The sequence below is a fragment of the Saimiri boliviensis genome, assembly GCF_048565385.1.
Source record: "Saimiri boliviensis isolate mSaiBol1 chromosome 19 unlocalized genomic scaffold, mSaiBol1.pri SUPER_19_unloc_4, whole genome shotgun sequence".
Classification (NCBI taxonomy): domain Eukaryota; kingdom Metazoa; phylum Chordata; class Mammalia; order Primates; family Cebidae; genus Saimiri; species Saimiri boliviensis.
In genome coordinates this window covers 879,714-885,713 of record NW_027412505.1, presented here as the reverse complement: position 1 = coordinate 885,713, position 6,000 = coordinate 879,714, and the positions used below count along the sequence as shown (strand labels likewise).

At 44.0% G+C, this 6,000-nt stretch overlaps 1 non-coding gene across 1 annotated transcript; it reads left to right on the top strand.

Annotated features, from left to right (window-relative positions):
- Positions 1 to 5,805: 5,805 nt before the first annotated feature.
- On the top strand, positions 5,806 to 5,912 carry LOC141583370 (U6 spliceosomal RNA). Its single transcript, XR_012516026.1, has one exon. It is a non-coding gene; the product is annotated as a U6 spliceosomal RNA (small nuclear RNA).
- The last annotated feature ends 88 nt before the right edge of the window (positions 5,913 to 6,000 follow it).

Sequence of the window (6,000 nt, the reverse complement as noted above, 5' to 3'; positions counted from 1 at the left end):
CTGGTGAATCTGATGATTATGTGCCTTGAGGTTGCTCTTCTTTAGGTATATCTTTGTGGTGTTCTCTGTACTTTCTGGACTTCAATGGTGGCCTGCCTCACTAGGTTGGGGAAGTTCTCCTGGATAATATCCTGAAGAGTGTTTTCCAACTTGCATTCATTCTCTCTGTCACATTCACGTATGCTTATCAAACGTAGATTACGTCTTTTCACAGAATTCCATATTTCTTGGAGGCTTTGTTCATTTCTTTTCACCCTATTCTTGCCTTCTCATTTTATTTCATTGCGTTGATCTTCAATCTCTTATATTCTTTCTTCTGCTTGGTCCATTCAGCTATTAAGACTTGATGCTTCATGAAGTTGTTGTGCTGTTTTTCAGCTCCATCAAGTCATTTCTATTCTTCTCTAAGCTGTTTATTCTAGTCAGCATCTCATCTAACCTTTCATCTAAGTTCTTAATTTTTTTGCATTGGGTCAGCACATGTTCTTTTAGCTCTGAGAAGTTTGTTTTTACCCACTTTCTGAAACCTGTTCCTGTCAGTTCATCAGATTCATTCTCCACCTATCTTTGATCCCTAGCTGGTGAGGAGTTATAATCCCTTGGAGGAGGAGAGGCCTTCTGGTTTTTAGTGTTTTCTTCTTTTTTATGCTGGTTTCTTCCCCTCTTAGTGGCTTTATCTACCTGTGGTCTTTGTAGTTGGTGACTTTCAGGTGGGGTCTCTAAGTGGACATCCTTTTTGTTGATGTTGAAGCTATTTATTTCTGCTTCTTAGTTTTCCTTCTAACAGTCAGGCCCCTCTGCTGCAGAACCACTGGGGATCCACTCCAGATCTCACTCACCTCGGGATCGCCTGCAGGGGCTGCAGAACAGCCAGGGTTGCTGCTGGTTTCTCCCTCTACTGTCCTCATCCCAGAAGGGTACCCACCAGATGTTGGCCTGAGCTTTCCTTTATGAGGTGTCTTTTTGGGTATATATGGGGCTCAGAGAGTTGCTTGAGGAGACAGTCTGTCCCTTATAAGAGCTTACGTGCTGTGCTGGGAGTTCTGTTGTTTTTTGCAGAGGTGCTGGGCTGATACATTTAAGTCTACTGCAGCTGAACTCATAACCTCCTGTTTTCCCAGGTGCTCTGTCCTAGAAAGGTCAGCTTTATTTATAAGTTCCTGTCATGCTGCTGCATTTTTTCATAGATGCCCGGTCCAGCACAGAGTAGTCTAGTCACAGTCTGTTAGCAGAGGTAATGCTGAGCTGCCACAGGCTCTGCCCATCTACTGCATGAACTGCATTGGTAGTGGCAGACTGCCTTAGTAGTGGGGGACGCCCTTCCCCCCACTGAGCTGGACCATCCTGGGTCAAGCTGCACTTATGGTGAAACTCCTAATACAGAGTGTTTCAGATTTCTTGTCTTGTGGGGGTGGTACCCATCAAGCCAGATCGTCTAGTTTCCTGTCTCAGCCCCCTCCCTTTCAGTTGAATCGGTGGCAACCTCGACCTCCTGGTTCACGTGTTTCTCCTACCTAAACCTTTTGAGTAGCTGGGATTACAGGTGCACAGCACTATACTTGGCTAATTTTTTAATTTTTAGTAGAGATGAGGTTTCCCTATGTTGGCCACACTTGTCTTGAACTTCTTTCCTCGTAATCCACCTGCTTCAGGAGCTGGGATTATAGGTGTGAGCCACTGCACACGGCCACATGTAGAAGTTTAGTGCTCCATACAACACTGAACATTACACTGTGCTGGGATTACATGTGTGAGCCACAGTACCCAGCCACATAGATTTTCTTATTTCTCTAAGAATCCTGATCGTAAATGAGTTCAGAGTTGTATGTAGAAGCACAATGCTTAGATGCAGATGTGTAAATATAGAAGGATACAATACTTAGATTTAACAGTTATGAATAAATGTAATTCTTATAACTGACTATAACAGTATTAGAAAAGTCATATATTGATAAAGCTTTCTTCAGAAAAAGAGACTTAAAAACTTTGAGGAATTGCTTCTTTCCAAATGTATGCATACCTAAGGTTCTTACAATGGTGTGGTTTATAGAATAGATATTAGAGTGTAAATCCAATTTTTAAAACGTAGTCAAGCGTATTAATCTTATATTTTATGCCTATGGCTATTTTGTAATTCAGAGAAAGGCTTTTCCAACTCCGAAATTCTTTAAAATCCTCTAGTGATTTATTTTTCATGGTATTTAAATCAATATTGAAACTTTCTTGAATTTACACTGGTTTGAAGTTTTGTCCAACTTTTTTTCAGTTACATATTAACCATGGGAATTCTTTCATTATACAAATAAACATGTTATGGTTTAAATTCAGAGGAAATTATGATATGTTATTCTATTGTATGCTAACTAAAGTGTTCTTTTGTTGACTTAGAGTTCTCTTAGCCATAAGAAAAAAAAAAAGATCTCTTGCATGAAATTAGCATGTTGTGGGGGAAAATTGCCATGCTTAGACTGGAACTAGACACAATAAAACAGGAGAACCCACTAAGGGCAAATAAATTTTTGGAGGACATTGAAAGTGTGAAAGGAAAAAATGCTAATATTCTAAAACCTATAAAATTGGATAAAGAAGAATGAACAAAGATGGTATTTTAAGGACAGTGAACAGCTTAGCATTTTGACAGCGAAGAATAAAATGGTCAGTTCTGAATTGGAGAATGTAAGACACAACTAGGAAACACTGGAAATGGAAATTCAATCATGTCATTTTAGACTGGCTACTGGTCTACATGAATGTGACCAAAGCCAGATAGCAGAAAAAGACTTCTTTTCAGAGAACAAAACCTGAACAGGTTTATTTACAGGAGACAATGAATTCTCATACATCTAAACTGAAAGAGAACAGCAAGATTCTTTCTGAACAACTGTAATGCTTATTGTAAAAATTAACAGCCTAAAATTTCAGCTCCATCACACAAGATAAACTGTGAGAGAAAAGACAGGGCAGGCTGTCATCTTTCCTGTTGGAGGAACTTAATTATTCCAGCTAAGGGCATTGGAGAGTACAAACCCACCAGGGGCAGAAGAGTTCCCACAGCACAGCACAGCTGCTTTACCAAATCATGGCCAGACTGCTTCTGAAAGCAGGCTCCTGATCCTGTTCCTTCTTACTGAACAGGACCTCCCACCTGGGGCTTACTGCTACCCTCACAGGTGTTCTCTGGTCAATGGAGATTTGAAACATTCCTTAGACAGAGCTCCCACAGAGAGGGGCGGGCCACCAACTTTGCTGTTTGGATGACTAGGTTCTGGCCTGAGGGCTTTGTAGAACCCAAGCTGACCAGGGGTGTAAGTGGTAGCTCAGCACAGCAGAGCCACCTGGCAAAAACATGGCCAGACCCTTGTTTAAGTCAGTCCCCAAACACATTTCTAATCACTGGGTAAAGCCATTCAACAGGGTTTCTGGCTGCCTTCACTGCTGTTCTCTGGCTGACAGATGATTCAGGCCTCCCTGAGTCAGAGCTTCCAAGGGGAAGACCAGACTGTCATCTTTGCTGTTTAGGCGACTCAGCCATTTCAACCTTGGGACTTCAGAGTGTCTGAGGCAACCAGGGGCTGAAGTGAACCCCCAGCACAGCACAGCTGCTCTACAGAAACATGGCCAGACTTTTTTTAAAGCAAGTCTCTGTTCTTGTTCCTCCTGACTAGACAAGACTTCTGAACTTGTCTCCAGCCACCTCCCATAGTTGTGTCCAGATTGGCAACAGGATTGTACCTCAGTTGTACAGAGGTCCCAGAGGAAGAGGCAGGCTATTATCTCTGCCTTTTTGCAGGCTTCGCTAGTGATACCTTGAGGCACTGGAAGATATGAGGCAATTAGGTACTGGAGTGGACCCCCAGTATACCACAGCAGCCTTATAGGAAAGTGGCTGAACCGTTACATGGGTGCTGGTTTCCATATCTCCTCGATGAGCAGGTCCTCCCAGCTTGGATCTTTATCCAGGCCCCACTGAAGCCATCAAGCCAGTAGCAACTTGGCAATTCCTTGGACAGAGCTTCACAGATCGACTGAAATCCTCTCTGCCACTGCCTCTGCAGTGGATCTGCCCTTGTTACCTTCAGAATATCAAGAAAGCAAAAACCATAAGTGCCATATTGATAACTCTAACAAGCTGCAGTTGACCCAAGGAACAAGGCAGTCCATCTCTTGTGGATACCACATACCCCCCATGGCTTATCACCAGACAGGGAACCCTGGCTTGGGCCCACAGCACAGACCCTCCATCCTGGGCTAATTACACTAAGTGATGGCTAACTCACATCTCTCTGGGGTAGAGCCCCCAGGAGACAAGCAAAGTGATGGAGCAGGAAGCCAGCTGATGTGAAGCTCAGAGGGCAGGCACAGCTATCTCTCTAGGCTCTACTTGGTCTTATGAGACACTTTATCCTAGCACTTTAGGAGTGTGGAGGTCAGATCAGCCACATCTCATGTGAAGATTGCCCAGCAGAGATAAGGTGTGCGAGTTTCCCTCTTAATAAAAGGAGACTTGCTTAAAAAAGAAGTCTGGCCACGTTTTTGTAGAGCAGCTGTGCTGTGCTGGGGCCTCACTTTTCAGAGAGTTCTCTGAGACCTGATCTCTGCTGGGCATTCTAGCACATGAGATGAAGCTGGTCTGACCTCAGCACTCCTTAGTCTGCTTGCCTCTCCCAGGGCCCCAGCCTGGCCACACCTGCCTACAGGGCACTCTCAGCTGCCCACACCTTTGTTTCTGTGCCAGTGGACCATGCCTGAGCAGTGAAGAGATGCAGCAACGTGGACCCTTCAGGCATGCACCAACCTCTACATTGCCTTTCCATACTACAGCTCTTTATACACAAACTTCCTACATCGCTTTGCTGCTGTGTGTTTACATGAGTGGATTTTGCTGTACTTGCCCTACCAGCACATGGGACTGTAGCACACACTTCAACCCACCTGAACTCCCATTGAAGAGATAGCGATGGTAGGCACAGAACCAATAGAAGCAACTCTGCCAACAACTTGCCCTTGTGCTAATGTTGTGCACAAAAAAGAGACCCTAATATGCGTTGAGTGACTGCTGCTGCTTAGGGGGTCACAGAGAAGGCACCCAAACCTGCACAGGCCAGCACCCCAGCCTGCACCTCCAGTGCAACAGCACACACAGCAGGGGTCCCCTGGCTCCCACAAAGTGGTCTTGCCTCCACCACTTCCACCATTGGGTGAATGCCAACAGGGAGGCAGGCACTTCTGCATCTGCTAGCACTCTGCCACAGCTGCCACACTTTGCAGCCTTCAGTGCAGTAGAATCCAAACTTTGAGGAGCCAGAGAACAAAGTTGAAACCCAATATAAATTTCCCAGAGTTAAAGAACACAGTCTAGGAATTGGGAGATGAATATTGGCCCCCTAAAATCCTCCAAAACCAAAGCCAGCTGACTGCATCTGCCTTACACCACAATCAAACCAAAAAGATCATCAAATATCATAAAAGAAAAATATCCTGTGCAAAGGTCAGCAATCTCTAAGGTTGAAGGTGAATAAGATCATAGAGATGAGGAAGAATCAGTGCAAGAACACTGAAACTCAAAAAGTCAGCATGCCTTCTTTCCTCCAGATGATTACATCAACTGTTCAGCCTGTTCAAGTTTTCAGAACTGATCAGAGGCTGACATGTCTTTAATGATACAAGTAGAATTCAGAATGTGGGCAGAAACAAAGTTCACTGAATGAAAGAAGTATGTCATCATCCAATGCAAGGAAGCCAAAAGTCATTGTGAAACATCGCAGGAGCTAACAGGCAATAGAGCTGGTATAAAGAACCTTACCAGTGCTTGCTATGGCAGCACATATATTAAAATGGGAATGATACAGGCAAGATTAGCATGGCTCCTGCTTAAGGATGACATGCAAATTCATGAAGCATTTCATATTTTTAGGAAGAATCAATATTGTGAAAATGGCCATACTGCCCAAAGTAATTTATATATTCACTGCTGTCCCCATCAAGCTACCAATGAACTTA